This window comes from Crotalus tigris, unplaced genomic scaffold (assembly GCF_016545835.1).
Source record: "Crotalus tigris isolate CLP2741 ecotype Arizona unplaced genomic scaffold, ASM1654583v1 scf7180000024472.5447098, whole genome shotgun sequence".
In the NCBI taxonomy this organism is placed as follows: domain Eukaryota; kingdom Metazoa; phylum Chordata; class Lepidosauria; order Squamata; family Viperidae; genus Crotalus; species Crotalus tigris.
The window spans coordinates 3800340-3818904 of NW_024100643.1; the positions used below are offsets into that span (position 1 = coordinate 3800340).

At 38.1% G+C, this 18565-nt stretch overlaps 1 protein-coding gene across 1 annotated transcript in view; it reads left to right on the forward strand.

Moving 5' to 3' along the window:
• Nucleotides 1–18565, forward strand: part of NGFR (nerve growth factor receptor) — a 262216-nt gene that overhangs the window by 168482 nt on the left and 75169 nt on the right. The gene's annotated exons all lie outside the window — the stretch shown is intronic.

Here is an 18565-nt window from a genome sequence, read left to right on the forward strand (position 1 = left end):
TATAGCTCATCTAAGTAACACAAATACATTGGAATTTTAAAACAGAATATAATCACAAAGTCAGACGTTCTCAGAGCTATCATAGTACATACTATTTTTTAAAGGTTTCTCAGGTACTCCTCCTCTCAAAGACTGCAGAAGAAGTCATGAACTTAATAATATTTTAATTTCATGTAGGAATGGAGTATAATGCAAGCACTGGATTGGCACTGTGCATAACTATCAAGTTTTTTAATGAACTAAAATAGTAATAAATAACCTTTCTCTCTCTGAGAATGACACTTTTCTAAATGGGAGGTGCTGTGACATCACCAAAAAGGGAGAGGTTGCAAAACCTTTCCATGTTTTGGGCAGTTTTAATGACATAGGGGATTCGAGAGAGGGACCAAATCATTTCACTGTCTACTTTTTTTATATTTTATCTTAATGTTTGACTATTTTTCACCCAAATTTTTGTAGTCCTTTAAGAACTACCCATAAGCTGCTGGAACTGTGTGTAGTTCACAGGTTATCTACTCCTGAGATAAAGCAAAAATAGAAACATATAGATGCAAACATCTGAACTTTGCTTACATTAGCATGTTCCTTGGATGATGCTATAGATGATCATCTAAGTGACAGCAGGGTATATATAGGACAATGTTAACTATAAAATAAATTTGTGTATTCAGCTGAAATGACCTCCTACATTGAGAAATGATCAAAACACCAGACTGGGCATCTCTGGGGTAAGCTAAAGATTCTACAGAATTTCACAAATCATACTTCTAGTATGATTACTAAAAAAAATATCTCTACTGTACAGTGAGAAACCAAAATGCCAATTAATTATGCTACAAAATGGGCACTGTGGAAAATTAAAATTAAACAACTCAGTATTGCTAGGCCCAATCAAAAAGGCGTCATATATTTTTAAAATGACTGAAAATTATTTGAAAAGGTTTTTAAATAGTTGTGAAAGGGAATTTTGTTTTTATTGTTGATTTTGTGGATGGTTTTGTGTACCATCTTGTTAGAGAAAATTGATCTTTTTCATAAGACTTGCCCTTGCTAACCTGTGATTATTGTTACTGTTCCCTTTATCCATCAGAAGATATTGTTTTAATCTGATCAAGGACAGCTTTATGCATTTTGATCAGAGTGTATATTTCCTCCCTGCTTCTTAAACAGAGATTTGGTTAGCAAACAATCACATGGAACTCTCCTTCAAATCCAAACAACCAGTTCTTCTATTCAAGCTCATCATTCTGTCAGCTGGAAATAAATCTTGCTTTCACAAGTCCAGTGAGCAGTTCCAGATTGTCAGTAAGGCTATAAACATGGTAGATGTTCATTCAAATATTTGTGCATCTGTTCAGTCAGTTCCGCTATTTCATGCTCAGGTGTGTTGAACAACTCATTTCTGCTATTAGTTTCAATTAGTATAATTTAAACCATTTATTCATTCCTCCCACTCCCCCATAGCTCAGACCCAGAAGATATCAGTTCTAGCTTTGATAGATAAATTGGGTAGCTATGTCAGTTCATGATTTATAATGCCTAACTTCCTCAGCTATAAAAAGCAGTGGAGTAGTGACAAGCTTTAAAGCACACAGAGGCAATTCCCAAATAGCATGCCTCCAAAGCAATATATTACAGTAGCCCCATTTATAATTTTGAGAACATATCTTAACAAAATAGTTCACGAAGTAGAATATCACGTAGAGTTGACAGTTCATCAAATGGCTGACATTATGGATATGCCCAATTAGAAAATATCTATCAAAATGTAAAGAGGACAGCTGAAAGGAAAATGATGTAAAGAGAGTTGCATATAAAGTAGAGGTAAACCTGACCTTCAAACAGTAAATGAACTTAAAGTTTCTATTTTGACACCATTTTCATGGAAAGCAAACTTATGAAGTTCAAAGACAAGCACTTTTCCTGCAGAATTTGAGCTCAAGGGAAAGAATGGGAAAATGTTAAATAGAAGAGAGTGTAGTAATATTTTCATTTCTCCCATAAATCTACAGAAAAAAGGCACTGGAAAACAGTATGTTGCTGCTTTTTCATGCAAGAGGTTGCAGTCTGTTTAAGAACAAAATTAATACAGCAATATCACTTCACAGTGCTTTACAGCCCTCTCTAAGCAGTTTACAGAGTCACCATATTGCCCCCAAAATCTGGGTCGTCATTTTACCAACCTTGGAAAGATGGAAGGCTGAGTCAATCTTGAGCCAGTCAGGATCAAAGGAATTGAACTCCTGGCAATGTGAGCAGAGTTAGCCTGCAGTACTGCTTTCTAACCACTGCGCCACCGTGGCTCTATATCAGGGCACCTTGCATTTTAAAAGATCATGGATCCTTATTAGTGATAAAGGTGCTATGAGAATTCCCAAACAGAGCTGACTGACCCATCCAGTTAACCTTGAAGAGGTTAAATTTAACCCCAAATCCATGTTTCTTTGAGGCCAATGCAACTACAGTAACTCTTTCATGTCATGCAAGCTACTTACCAAAGATTAACTGTCCCTTTTGACATTTATCATCGGGAAAAAGTTCTGGAGAGATCCTGCTTCTCTGAATAGTCATAGGCAATGGAATGAATATTGATTGGGATATTGATTAATTGGGATACTGATGAGCCACATGTCAGCATAAAAAGAGTTCTTTGAATTTGCTCCATTATAGAAATTCTTTACTTAAAAAGGGCAAACTTTAAAACTCATCCAATCCTTCATCCATCCTTTTAAATAGTAACTCAGTAACTGCTTTAAACACTGTCTGCTTGATATTTTTTTTAAAAATCATTTCCTCTAATATCAAATATACTGGGCGTGTTTCTCATGAAGCATATTTAATTCAAAATGTCTGGTGGGAATAAAGAAGATTCTGTGGCTGTTCTGTTCTCATTGGAAAGATACTATACAGTAAAACTTTTTGTAATTCCCTGATTCATATAGTTTTGAATAGAGAAATCCCAGAATCCAATATAAGGACATAGCCATATTCCTAAGGCTAAGATGGATGTTTGCATGCCTTAATAAAAACACATTTCACAATTAGATATTTATACCTTTTATACTGCAACCAAGACGTAAACTCCTGGTCATTTGCTTTTCTCCTTGCCACACTTTAACACAGCAGAGCCCATATTTATGTTCCCTGCTACAACAACTTCTGAAAAATCTTGTCTTCTCTTGGTTTTATTTATGCATAGATATCTATAACGTTCCCTTAAGGATAGCCATCTTTGTCAAAGTAAAGTAATTGCTTGTTGTTGTTTTTTTAACAAAATCAATAGAAAGTTTAGATAGGTGCAAATAGACTCATACAATATTTAACTTGGCCTGTTGCTGGTGGATGAGGTATTGCACTGATGTACAGTGCCATACTCTGGAAGAAGGAGATAACACAGTTCCAAATAGGTCTGGGACAGGGATCTGCATCACAAACAAGAGTGCCTTTGTAAAATTGCAGGCAAGCTTTCAAGTTCTTCAGAATGTTGCCTCTATAAATAAAGCAAAAGTGGGAGAAGGCAAACCATGTGGGCATCCCTATTTGTGAACCAATTGATAGTTAAAATTGTTTCCAGGATACATGATTCTCGTTAGCAACCCTCATGGCTGCATACTAAACCCAGTAGCTGCAGGTTTATAGCTGAAATATGTGATCAATGGTAGTACTTTTTTGGAGGAAACTATTTTTCATATTAACTGTCCTTTAGAGATTTTGGCTTCAGAATGTAGGAGTGAGCTGTATATGTATTTGCTGATGGTCAGTGTACCAAATAAGAAACAAACACAGAAAAATAATAATAACTTTTTAATATATAAAAAAGCTTACACCAAACTATTACGCTCTATTTCTTTGTAGCAAAGAAAAAATACAGCCCCCCACAGGGATAGTTTTTCAGGTAATAATCCCCAGACCCCACCCCTCAAAATGAATTCTGATGGATCTTGAATAATATAATGGCACCATCATGGAACCTTATAAGAATTAACAATATTCTGCAGGGAAACTAGTAATAATGGTTAGATGACTAATATTGCCCCCAACTATTCATAGAGGGGCTATGAATATTTTAGATGTTGTCTAAAATATGGGACACAAAGAAACTGAAATAAAGTATGAGGCAAACTGGCCACTACATTAGGAAATATCGAACATTCTTTTGTTTCTTACAAATTCATTGATGAAACAATGAGAAATGGTGTCTGCCTATTAAACACACACACACAGTTCATTGATCAAACAATGGACAAAAGATACTATTTGCCTGGTTCACTTGTCCATCTTTAGATGAAATTGACAAAAGTTCTGTCACTTTCCTCTTCTGTGCCAATTACAAGAAGAATACTAAAATTAACCTTTTCCCTTTTTCCAATCGAGGAAAGATAAATAAGCAAAAATATCAGAATATCAGGGTATCAACAGGGTCAAAATGGAGGAAAAGTCTGAAATCTGGAAAGGGATTTTTTAAAAAGACAGCTTCATTTCCAGCCAGGTTACATTCAGATGCTTCTACCCTGCAGACAGAGGCTGAGCTTCAATGCTTCCATCTGCTCTATTAATAAGGGGCAGACTGGTGCACTGTCATTTATTTCTGAACTGGATGTCAGTGTTTGTGGCTGTTAGTTGACGTAATTTTAAAAAAGGGGGAGAGGCAGAGATTTAGAAGATGAAACAAAAAGATCAAGAAGATAGACTGTACTGTATATGTTAATCAAAACAGCAAATTTCAGTTATCTCAGGCAAGTTAAATGGCTTGCCGCTATTGAACTGCCCTGAAAATTGTCAAAATACATTATTATTTTTCTTTCTTTCTCTTTACAGCCTCCTCCCTTTCTCTTAGTTTTCTATGTTTTTCCTGTTTTTATCTTATATGATTTAATAATATTCTTTTTTTTAAAAAAAGGAATGACATGCTACTTTATACATACTAAGGCATGTACAAAATATTTAAAAATGAAGTTCAGCTATGGGATCACAGGACAAGCAGAGGGGGGAACATGAGCATATCACCACTATGATCAGCCATTCCCCAACTAGCACCTTCCCAACATTTATGGATTGTGACTTCAATCTTTGGCCATCAAGTTTATTGGAAATGTTGGGTGTTGCAGTTCCAGCACATCTGGGCCAGATGCCAGGCTGCAAAAGTCTGCAGCAGGTAGATTTTTGGCACCAAGTTGAAAACAGGTGAAAAGGGAAATTCCAAGCCTGAAAAACTGAGATGCCAACTTATCAGGTTCTCATTGTGGAATGTCAGGTTCCATCTGCCAACATGATGCTTGAAGGCTGCCGAAGTTAGACTCAATCTATAACACATTAACTTTGCATTGTTCGTAAAGGGTGCTTTTTCCTTGGAGGAAGATAAATGATAGAAAAATACTTAATCAAGGCATAAAGTACTTTTGCTCCTTCAGAAGCCCAAAAGATTTGGTATTCTAATGCATCTCTAAACTACCAGATTAGTGGGAAAAGGCATGAAGGAAAGATATGTACCTATATTAAGGAAACAAGATTGTTGGAAAGAATTAATTTTTCCAGAAAGTTACACTAGGATAGTTTAATAGAAAGTTGCATTTCATAAATACAGATGTTAGAAACAATTGTGGTTATTCAGCATTCAGCAATATAGATGGAAAATGCTCTGTATACATGTTCAAATTCAAAAGTTATCCTACCTAATTAGTCAATCTATATATGTATTAAGCTTTAGTAATGGATCTCAAGATGGTTCAAGGAGCAATCTTTTCAGGAATGGTCCATAGCCAGAACAATTTCTTGTAGGATTGATCCACATAGCATAAAGAAAAATTCAGGCAAACAGATTGCAACCTAAGCATCAGTTTTCATATTATGGCAAACGATGTCTTTCTAAAATCATGTATCATTGTTGAATGAACCATGAATAGTGGGATTCAGATGTCACAATTGTTCTCTATTGGACTATGAAGTGAGAATGATATGGTGCCTCATTCCACATTTGCTGCATTTCTTGCAATTTAGCAGACTGGGCTTTCAAAAATGTATCTTTGAATGATACATTGTTCAAAATACAAATGTATCTTTTCTCTTCTTCATTCATTGCAGTTATTCAGATTTGTTACTGTTTACTAGACAAGTATCTTGGAATGAGGTTTATTTGGTATTTAACTTTTTAATGGATAATAGCAACAACCTGAGTCTATTGAGTCTCTAAATGTATGTTTGCATTGTGTTGCATTGTAAATGTGTGTTTGCATTGCTTGTTATATGTTGCTTTCATTTTTGTATTCTTTTAACTAAAGTTTTCAGTTTATATATACACACAAAGGGGGTAGGAGAGATATTATATTAACTGATTTGTTGTCCATTCACAGTTATGTATTTAAGCTATATAACCTTGTTAAATAAGTATTTTTTTGATGATCTGCACAAGTCAGCTACTAGACAAATCTTTTTACTGTCCTATTCAGCTATGTTTGGATAGGTATAGATGTTCTGTTTTCAACTTTTGGTCAGATTCTGTTTGTGTTTTTTCTCTTTTACTGTATAGTTTTTTCATGTCTAATGCTTATATAAATTTCTATAGACTGTTTTTCAGCTTTTTTGCTAAGATCAAGTACTCTCTCTCTCTCTCTCTCTCTCTCTCTCTCTCTCTCTCTCTCTCTGTGTGTGTGTGTATTTGTGTGTGTGGGATTTTTCTGCAGGCTTTGGTTGGGTGGATAAATTGTTTTGTTTTTGTTGGTTGATGCTGGATCCACAATAAATCCATTGTATCTGATTTTTTTTTAAAAAAATCACTGGCTATTCTTCCCAGAGCTCCCACAAATTTTAAAAATAGTTGGCAAGAGCATCACAGTAGCAAACTGAACAGATGCTGCCTATAGCTGCCAAATCCTCCTTCCTAAATGGGGGCAATAAGCAGCCTACAGTCACTTGCCTAACACAGCTGTTCTTACATCAGGACTCAGGGAGAGAAGAGGAAGCCGCCTTACTTAGAATAGAATAGAGCTGGAAGGGACCTTGGAGGTCTTCTAGTCCAGCGCCCCACTCAAACAGGAGATCCTATACCATCTCAGACAAGTGAGTGTCCAGTCTCTTCTTAAAAAAGTCACTGGAGGCAAGCCGTTCCACTGGTAAATTGTCCTCACTGTTAGGAAGTTTCTCCTTAATTCCAGGTTGCTTCTCTCTTTGATCAGTTTACAACCATTGTTTCTTGTCCTTCCCTCTGGTGCTTTAGTGAATAATGTGACCCCCTCTTCTTTGTGGCAGCCCCTCAAATACTGGAACACTGCTATCATGTCTCCCCTATTTCCTCTTTTCTTTAGACTTTCCAAACCCAAGTCCTGCAGCCATTCTTCATATGTTTTAGTCTCCAGGCCTTTGGTCATCTTAATTGCTCTTCTCTGAACTTTTTCCAAGGTCTCAAACTGGTTGCAGGATTCCAGGTGAGGTCTCACTAGGGTTTTATAAAGCGGTACTAATACTTTCTATGATCTTGATTCTATGCCTCTGTTTATGCAACCCAGGATTGTATTAGCTTTTTTGGCTGCTACTGCACACTGCTGGCTCATAGTCAAGTGGTCGTCCACTAGGACTCCAAGGTCCTTCTCACAGTTACTGTTTTTGAGCCAGGTCTCACTTAATCTGTACTTATATCTTTGATTTTTCCTGCCTAAATGTAAAACATTGCTTTTCTCCATATTAAAACTCATTTTGTTGGATAGGGCCCATTGTTCCAATTTGTCAAGATCTTTTTGAATCCTGAGTTTGCCTTCTGGGGTGTTGGCTACTCCTGCCAGTTTAGTGTCATCTGCAAATTTGATGAGTTCCCCTTCTGTTCCTTCACCTAAGTCATTTATGAAGATATTGAAGAGTACTGGCCCTAAGACGGAGCCTTTTGGTACCCCACTGCTTACTTCTCTCCATGTGGATGTATTGCCATTGAGGACTACTTGTTGAGTATAGTTTGTCAGCCAGCTACAAATCCATCTGGTGGGGATGTTGTTTAATCCACTTTTTTCTAGCTTACCAAGCAGTAGATTGTGGCCTACTTTGTCGAATGCCTTACTGAAATCTAAGTATACTATGTCCATAGCGTTTTGCTGGTCCACTGATTTGGTCACTTTATCAAAGAATGAAATAAGATTGGTTTGGCACGATCTGTTTTTAACAAACCCATGCTGGCTATCAGTTATAACTTTGTTTGCTTCTAGTTTTTCGCAGATTTGTTTTTTGATTATCTTTTCCAGGATCTTTCCAGGTATTTAAGTTAAACTGATTAGTCTGTAGTTTCCTGAGTCTGTTTTTTTCCCCCTTTCTTGAAGATGGAAATCTTTGGTTACACAAAGAATAATAATAATAATAATAATAATAATAATAATAACAACAACAACAACAACAACAACATCATTGATGATGATGATGATGATGACGACAATGGAAGGGACCTTGGAGGTCATGTAGTCCAACCTCCTGGTCAGGCAGGAAGCCCTATACCATTTCAGACAAATGGTTGTCCAGTCTCTTCTTAAAAACTTCCAGTGTTGGAGCATTCATAACTTCTGGAGGGAGGTTGATCCACTGATTAATTGTTCTAACTGTCAGGAAGTTTCTCCTTAGTTCTAGATTGCTTCTCTCTTTGATTAGTTTCCATCCATTCCTTTTTGTCCTACCTTCAGGTGCTTTGGAGAATAGCTTGACTCCCTCTTCTTTGTGGCAGCCCCTGAGATACGGAACACTGCTATCAAGTCTTCCTCAGGTTATGCATGGTGGTTTCTTTGTGAGACCTAGTGAAGGTGGCCTCACATGGCTATCAGCCTGCATTAAGAAGGGCCAGTCTGGACAAGCATTGTCAGCAATAGGAAGCAAGAAGATGGTGAAGTTCATCTGCATTGGTGGAGCACAAGGTGGCTGGGGCCTCAGAGTGAAGTGTGGCTGGAACTGGGCTCAGGCAGCTGCAGCTGCAGCTTCCCAGGGCAGCACAGCAAGAAACCCACTTTTTTATTGTGCTGTTGGGCTGGCTGGGGCTGCATCATGGCTCAAAGACTTCTTGCAGCCCCAGTGCATCAAGACATCCCTTCACAATTCCAAGGGTGGAGCAGGTTTGTGATGCATTGTTCAGCTTTTCAGGATGCTGCAGTTTGTGCTGCACTGCTGGGCAGGACTGGGGAAGCTAAGGCTTCCAGGAATGGCTGTAACTTTGCACTGTGCTGCAAAGTGTGTGGGGTTCTTGTAGCCCTGAGCAGTGTATTTTTTCCCTGGCCTCTGGCCTTGACGCATATGCATACAAGCAACCTGCATCCTTTCTGCAACCTTCCTGAGCTCAAGCCACACTGAAACACCCACTTTGTGCGTGGTCTGCACTTAGTTTGCCAGGGCCTTCCCCACCCCCTGTGGTACCTTTCCTCCACTCCTTATGCTTCCTGCTCAAAAACTCTAGTGCCTGGAGTTATGAGAACTGGGACTGCTGTCACTAAACAATTTACTCACAACTGCATTGCTCAGTGGTGGAAATTCTGGTCCCAATTTTGGTTTTAAGTCAAAGATTACCTGTAGTATATTTATATAATACTTCCCAGCATTATAATCTTGCAGCAGTTCCAACTATTCAAATATATATTTAAAAATGTGTACAGCAATTTTATTTTATCCCAATTCTTTACTTTTTGATGTGTGATTCCTGGGGCCCTGTTCAAAGGCTGATTGATGATAAAAATGAGAGAAATGGAGAGAGAGAAAAAATCCTGTCTTGAGTTTACGGGACACATAAGACATAAATTAAAGAGTTAAAACACTAGCATTCTGTTTGTATGTTAGAGTAGTTATAAATCTCCAGCGGGCACTTCTGTCTGTTGGAATAGGAACTATATGTTCACAGTTCATTATATACTACTGCCCTGTTGTCTTCTAAAAGGGAGGGGGCAGCCTTTTGTCCCACCTTTTTAATTAAAGTAGAGGCATTCTGATCTTTAACACCAGGAGCATCTGGAGAAGAGGGGAAAAGTTATCAGCTGCAATCTTTATGAGACAGACGAATATCTTGTGTCAAGCACTTAGATAATACTAAGGACTAACATATTTATATATAAAACAGGTTATGTCTAAACTTATGACAGAGAACAGCAGTTTTCACTTACCTTGACTGGCTACTTTGCAGATGTAACCCATTTGATTCAGTGTTGTGCTTTTCCTTTTCTGTTTCATGTTGCTATAATTATATGTGTCTGTGTATTAAATTTATACACACAAACCATGTACGTACTCCCGAGACAAGTTGTGGTGCAAGCCATTGGCAAAATGCTGCTCTGACACTGGAATATGAGCACAAATATCTGGAGATTTATATTCCCTAGAATGTGCTGCACAATTCACAAAGAAGCCTCAGGAGCAATGCGCAGAAGAAACTCCCTTTAATTTGAATTCAAATTAAAAATTCAATTGAAAAGTGTGAGTTAATCCCAAATTTTTCAAAGGCAACGACTGTCATCTTGGACTATGCTAACTAATACAGTGCTATTGGGAAAAGAGAGAGAGAAAAAGACTTGGTGATGCAAGTTCTGGCCTCAAGATGATCTGAACATTGACTGAACGTAATCCAGACTAATTTTAATTACAATAGAGACATTTTATTGTTTGCAGTTGGGTTTTTTTTAGCTTTTGCTTGTACTATCTTTCTATTCCACAAAAAGCTGCTTTGCAGCTATAATACACTGTAGTAATTAACACATGAAAGACAGTAAAATAATATTCAGCTTTACAAACCAAAAACAATACAGAAAGAAACCACAGTTTTTCTAAGGGCTGACTAGCTCTTTAAAAATTATTTAGACATTTGAAAATATTAAACAAAAACTGGAAGCCAGATAAAATAGTTATACTTCCCCATCAATGACTGAAACAAAGCACTAGACTCTCAAAGGGTGCAGGGAAAAAGCAATATTGTCATCTTGCTCAGGATAGCTTCCAACAATGAGATTCACAAATTACCATGCACTGAGATCCAGAGGCACTACCCAGTGCCTAAAAACGGCAAACAAAATTGTCTACAAGTAGCATATAAAAAACAACATATAGCTATGCATATAGCTATGCACTGGTATATAGCTTGGGAGGGGGGGAGCTAATAAGATATCCAGGAAGCAGAGTTCAGCAGGTGATCTTCCTCTCATTCTATATTCGTTGAGCTCTCCTAATAGACAGGTGTGATTGAACTATAAATCTTGACACCCTGTTCATTATTCATTCTTATTTATTTTATTTAGATACCCTCTTTTCCCTATGATACCAAAAAGAAGCCAATCATGTGTTGCTGCTAGAATGGCAGTTTAGGAATGTCCAGGCCTCACAGATTGTCATCACTTTTCAGAATCAAATGTTACTCAAGGAGACATTTAAGGGGAAAAAAAAACATTTAATTTCCTTATGAATTTTTATTGCACTGTTTTTCAAAATACTTGAGTTCTTCAAAAGGGATAAGTTTGGTCCCTTGATTTTTAGGATATGAATATCACCTTTGGCCACTAAACCTGCATTGCTAATCATATACCTTCCTGTCCACAATTACTGATTCCATGGGACTCTTTTTCCCATGGACTCCCATTTTCTTTTCTTAAAACACAACGAAGGGAGGGGGGGTTAAGAGGTTTTAAATCTGAAGGGGTTAATTTTCAAAGATTTCAAGTATTAGTTTAAAGTGTTCAGCAGATAGGAAATATCAAGGGCTGAAGCTTCTGGCAGGTAGGTAACAAAATAATTAGGTCTACAACTCCTTGCTGTTTATTTGCTTCCATTTCTCTGACTCCAGAATGCATTTCACAAATGAATAATATTTCAGTAAATGCTTTTGGCATTTGAAAATTGGTTGTTAAATTCGCAGTTGTCAAAATGGACATACCCAGAAGTCTACAGCACATTCTGAGATACATAGATTCATTGCAGAAACAAAGCTTCATTGTGGGATGAGGAGAAGGATGAGATTAGTTCAGTAATCTAAGTACTTTAAATGGATCTCCCTTGCCTCCATTGCCAGGAAATCCCCATTTAGACAGATAGAGAAAGATCATACATTTTGTAGAACCATTTACAGATTCACAAGATTCTCTGCTGGCCTTTGTGCAGACAAATGATGTAAGCTAATATCCTCCAAGCCATATACCAACGAGACACTGCTAGGTGTACATATGTAGCTCAGGAGTTCTTATGGCTGCTGCTTCCTCTTTAAACTATATTAGAATGATCTGGCATTGAAGACCCACTGGAGAGAATCAGTGAGGGGTTTTTATCCTAGCTTGTCTAGAGAGTACTACATTGTAGATAGTTGATCAGGAATGTGTTCTGGTATTATTTAGTTTATCCCGGTTGGCATAAGGACTGTGTTCACATAACATGCTAAATCACAAAGTGATATGGTTTATTTTGAGCTTAGTTTATTGTATGGATGGAGTTAATGGATGGAGAGAAACATCTGACAAATTCAGTTTGCTGGATGCCACATTCTCTGACTTATCTGGAAGCCAGCTGTGGGTCTTGTCTCTGGCTACAACTTTCTGTAATGTGCTCTACTTTAAAACTTTAAACATAACAGCACTTGCCTGCTTTGTTACTGAGGCAGAATAAGATTAGGCTGCTGGGGCAACTAATTTAACTCTGGTGGATTGTATTTTACCATAGTAGTCTAGATCCATAGAATGGAATGATTAGGGCAATCTTCCCAAACTGACACCCTCCAGATGTATTCACACCACAACTCCAGAATTCCTAAGTAGCATGACTTTAATCCTCATAGCCTGGAGTTATGAAAATTGCAATCCCAATACTTCTGGAGTATATCACGTTGGGAAATGGCAGAGCTAAGGGACCTGGGAATGAGCCAGCAGCAGCCAAAAAAGCTAATACAATCCTGGGTTGTATAAACATAGGCATAGAATCAAGATCATGCAAAGTATTAGTACCACTTTATAAAATCCTAGTAAGACCACACCTGGAATACTGCCACCAATTTTGGTCACCATACTACAAAAAAGATGTTGAGACCTTGGAAAAAGTTCAGAGAAGAGCAACTAAGATGATCAAAGGTCTGGAGACTAAAACATACGAAGAACGGCTGCAGGACTTACGTTTGGCTTGTCCAGGGGTGTCAAACTCACAATATCACATTTCATGATGTATCTTGACTTTTTCCCCATTGCCTGAGCTGGATTGGGTATGGTTTCAGCATGATGCATCCGGCCCATGGGCCGGCAGTTTCATACCCCTGGGCTAATCTAAAGAAAAGAGGAAATGGGTGACATAATAGCAGTATTTCAGTATCTGAATGCCACAAAGAAGAGGGCGTCAAACTATTCACCAAAGCACCAGAGGGCAGGACAAGAAACAATGGTTGGAAACTGATCAAAGAGAGAACCAACCTGGAATTAAGGTTAATTGTCCTCACTAACAGTGAGGACAATTAACCAGTGGCACATTCTGCCTCCAGAAATCATGGGTGCTCCATCACTGGAGGTTTTTTAAAGAAGAGACTAGACAGCCAGTTATCTGAAATGGTATAGGTTCTCCTGCTTGAGTAGGGGATTGGACTAGAAGGCTTCCAAGGTCCCTTCCTATTCTATTCTATTCTATTCTATTCTATTCTATTCTATTCTATTCTATTCTATTCTATTCTATTCTATTTCTATTTCTATTTCTATTCTATTCTTCTACTCTACTCTACTCTACTCTACTCTACTCTACTCTACTCTACTCTACTCTACTCTATTCCAAACAGTTGAGTCCATTGCCATTGTCATTAGCTACCTCTGCCACCAGAGGCTGTTATCTCATGCTGTCTAATAGCATAACTTGTTCCATCATTCCTACTCAGAATGCCAGGATATTTTTTAGTGAGTGGCACAGACAGGGAGAGAAGCTGCTTGAGGAGGTGAAGTACAGCAAGAGAATATGAAGTAGAGAGAAGGCTGCAAAAGCAAGCATGGACCAGCCAAAGACTGGTACATCCATTTCTGCAACAGATGGGAGGTTGGCTAGAAGCCTCTGGCCAACTTGCTTGATTTGGAAAAGGAGTGTTCAAACTTGGCCCTTTTATGACTTGTGGACTTCAACTCCCAGAACTCCTCAGCCAGCATGCCTGGCTGAGGAATTCTGGGTGTTGAAGTCCACAAGTCATAAAAGGGCCAAGTTTGAAGATTCCTGATTTGGAAGAAGCAACTGGGAGGGGAGAATAGCAATGATGCAAAGCCCAAAACTGAACAGAAACATATCACAGGAAAGAGGGAAACTTTCACCATTATTCAGACTTTATATCCAGTTATGTCAGAAAGTTGGGATGGAGGAATTGCGGGGGGGGGGGGCTGTTGTCTGAATATGTTTTCCTTAAGAAATACAAACAGAAAGCACAACAAAGGGGACTTGCTAGCAATACTAGGCAGAGATTTGGACGACATTTCTGCAATCCACAGAAAGGGATTAGGAATTGTGGGGTAAGTTGCTAAATTTAGTAATCAAATGGCTGCCACTGTTCTGAAAACTAGGAAACAAGTGGTAGAAGCCCTTGAACTGTTACTGCAAGCCCCACAACTCTAGTCAGCTTCTGAGAAGGGCAAGAAGGCAGAAACTTGCTGAGTCTCTGAGAAGCAGAGGTAACTTCAAAGAAAAACACCCCCTAATTTAGAAAGCAAAACCTTTTAAGGAAAAGTGAGGCAAAGAGGGAAATAATCTCACAGAGAGTGGAAAAACACCAAGGGGCAAAAATGTCTATTGTATTTGGGATAATACAGAACCTTAGGCAAAAGCCTAGCCCAAGAATATATTAAAACCCACAACTTTTAATTCTTTAACACAGTTTCCAGTAGAAAATGGGAATGGTGCTCATAGAGGTCAATAGCCAAGAGGTGGAAGGGTTTTTGGACAGGGGCAGTGGGGGAAATTGTAGTGATGCTAGGGTCACAGAATTATTTGTGTCTTTGGGATAACCAGTCCCACTGATTGAAGCCTGGATCCTCAGAAACAGAAATTACTGCATTGTGAAGAGGCTGCCATATGAAGTAATGACTGACACTGACTTGCCAATGTGTAGTAATATTATATTGCAACTCCATCATCAAGAAAAGAATCACAATCAGGACAAAAGCAAAGGGAGGAAAGTGAGGCAGAAAAACTGTCTGCAATTTTGTCTTCCTGCCAGATTCCAATCTTCCTGGAACACAACCACATAAGGTAAAACTGTTAGTTGAGCCGGCAAAGTCAGAGGCCAGCCTTAGAACACAAATGGATGCATACAAAACCACTTCAAATGCACATTTTTTAAATAAAGTACCTATAGCAAGGTAGCAGTGACAAAGCATGGTATATGGTTAAATAATTATGTTTTGTTTAAAAAAAAAAACACCAGGAGAAAATCCTATTTTAAGTTGTAGGGGTCCCTAGAAGAGTAGAAAAGGTGGAGTAAGTTCCACAGAAGTTTGGAGTAGATGTACTGAAACTTGTCCATGCACATACTTTAGCAGGCATACCAGTAGGAACAAGAAAGGAAAACCACTAACAAAGCTTTGAGACAGAACCTTTTGGCTAGGAATAATCAAGGAAGTGGAAGCCCACTGTCATTCCTCTCCGGAAGGTAAACCTGAAGAGAAACAGGATATAGCGGCCATATCAAGGATAACAACAACTGTTCCATTTTCAGGAACTGCTATGGTGAATCTTTGCCAAAGTTAGCTAAAGTCAATCAGTACACTTTGCTTGTATGTTATTATGCCAACAGACATCCTGAGGCAATATCTTTGTACACAATAATATCCAACATAATTGGCAAACTCTAAGTACTATTTTTTTAAAAAAAAATATTTCTTCTTAACTCCTTTTTCAATTTGCTTGAAAGACTGCATGCATGCTTGAATTAATGTGGCCCTAAAAAGGGTATGCTAGCATATTATATCAACTTTGAAGGTATATTCCTCATGGCCCAGTACTGTAAAGCTAACATTGCTTTTTCTGCTCATTTTTTATCCTCCCCACCTCCCCCCCAAAAATAAGCAACAAAATTAAAAGGCCAGGCTACAATTGTAGAAGAAAACATGTTAGGAAATAAATAAAATTTGTTACAGATTTCTAGCAGAGTAAGAAGGAGGATTTAAAAAAAAAAATTAACCCTGTACCTAATAGAAATTGTATAAAATAAAAAATATGGACTTTCCTCTATTCTTGTCTTTGAAAGAATATAAAAATGTTGACAGATCAGAATAATAATCACCTGTGACACTTACATAGCTGGGTTTAAACCTTTCCACATATTTCTATTAACAAGAAATGTGACTTTAAGTGCAACAGAGCGCCTTTGCAAATGCATGTAGGCATAGAAGTGACATTTTCCTTCTATACCGCGTCATGCCTAATGCAAAAATTCAACAATACAAATATTGATTTAGGTCCTACACTGAACTCAATACTGAGAGCAAATGTAGAATTCACATACCCACTTCTGATTTTATTTGATACATCCTTCTTCATTATTTGTAGCAGCAACATGAAAATACTGCTTTCTGAATTATGTGTTTACTTAACTGGTCAAAAAGTTCTTAAATATCTATCCATCTATGCATCAATTCAAAAAAGCCATGGCATATTTACTTAATTTTACAGCTTAATTAAAAGCTGATGTATTTCTACAATAGGAAATCAAACAATATGCTCCAATTCTGTGAAATAGAAACTGGATAACTTAAAACTCAGATAGGCCTTCTGTAGCTGCCAATCAGAGCAGAAAGCTCAATCAAATTAATGACTCCCCCCATTTAGGACAATAGTTCTTAAATTTGAAAGAATCCTCATCAAAAGCAACTATGTGATTTGTTTCTGTGCAAAAACATTGTTGCACAGAAAGCCTTAACTTTGGTCAGAGAATGTTGAAACTGCCCATAGCTATTCCATCATCTCATAAATGAATTTATGGTAAGAGGAGGTATATACATATGAATGGTCAGCCTGTGTATTGACTCCTGGAAAAGATTTTTTTTTCATTCCTTTTCTTTTTCTTCTCTTCTTTATCAAAGTGAAGGTTGAAAGACTATATTGCTTTGCTGGCAACAAAGCCTAAGTGGTAATGAAGGTTATAAAAAGTGATTTTACGATCAGCATCTGAAAAAACATGTCCTTACCTTTCACACTATTGCAGTTGGTTGGAACCATTCTTTACAGGGAGGATATTGGCAAGCTGGAGAGAGTTAAAAGGAAATATTTTCAAAGAAAAACCAAAGAAGGCACAAAAAGGACAATCCAGTGCTTAAAGACAACTACAAATAAAAGATTCTAGGAAAGGAAGAGCAACACAATTATACCGTATGATGTTTGAATAATGTTTCTGATTCAGTTTTGAACCAGCCTTCTGCTGTTTTGTTGCTCATGTCCCTCTAAAATCCAGTCCCAAATACCAGTTTCAAACTGTTTTATTCATCCTAGTCAGATGTTCACAAGACAGTGTGTATCACACTGATGTACAGCCCAACCTGCAGGGAGTGGGGAGGTCTCCTCAGCATTTGTGAAGACTTCCTATGATGTGGCTGATAGTAGGCATTAAAAATATTTTAAACAAGCAACAAGTCATCAGGCAATTATGAGGCTCATGGGACAGTGGGACGGTCAGCATCTCTCAATCTAGATCAGTGGTTCTCAACCTTTTTAATGCCGTGACCCCCCCCAACCGGTCGTAAGTTGAGGACTACTCCACCGGTCGTAAGTCGAGGACTACTCAACTGGTGCAGCACCATTTGCAGAATGGGACTTTTGGCGGGCTCAGCAGGGCAGAGACAGCCTGGACAATTCCTATTGGCTTTTGAAAGCCAATAGAATTAGACTCTATTCAAGAGAGTCTATTCTACTGGCTTTCAAAAGCCAATAGAATAAAAGGGAGTAGCACAGCTAAGAAAAAGGGGGAAAAAATGGCAGACTGCATTGTTTGACGACCCCCATGAAATGGTCGTTCGACCCCAAATGGGTCCCGACCCACAGGTTGAGAACCACTGATCTAGATGGTCCTGCTCAGGATGGTTGTAAGGATCTCCTGCTCATAGTTGGTTGTAAGGATAAAATGGAAGTGAATTATTTTTCTTAGGAAAGAAAAGGCTGAGTAAAATGTAATGAATAAATCTGTGAGTCAGTTCAAGAACTGCTTCTAAAACAGTTTATAAACAAGGCAGCTCCTGCTTCTAGAGCATCCTACAGAAGATACCCATTGCTGTCTATATCATTAGGCCCAATGAAGCAATTTCCAGGGCAAGTGATCTTCAATATCATGAAAGGGATTTTTACTGACAAGAAAGAGATTCCCCATCCTATCCCAAGTATAGAAATAACATGACTTTGACTGAACTTGGAGATAGGTGGAGGCAGTAGGGGGAGGAAGTAACTTACAAAAAGTTTTGGACTAGTCTTTAAGCGCAACATGAGCCACAAGTTGTGTGCGCTGAAGCATACCACATTTTTAAAGCAAAAGGATTAGAAATTTTGAGCATCCAGTGCTTGAATTAGAGCCATCTGAGCTCATGATGCCTCCTGAACCCTGGTCTCTCCATATTTCATCCTATAAATACCAAAAATGTAT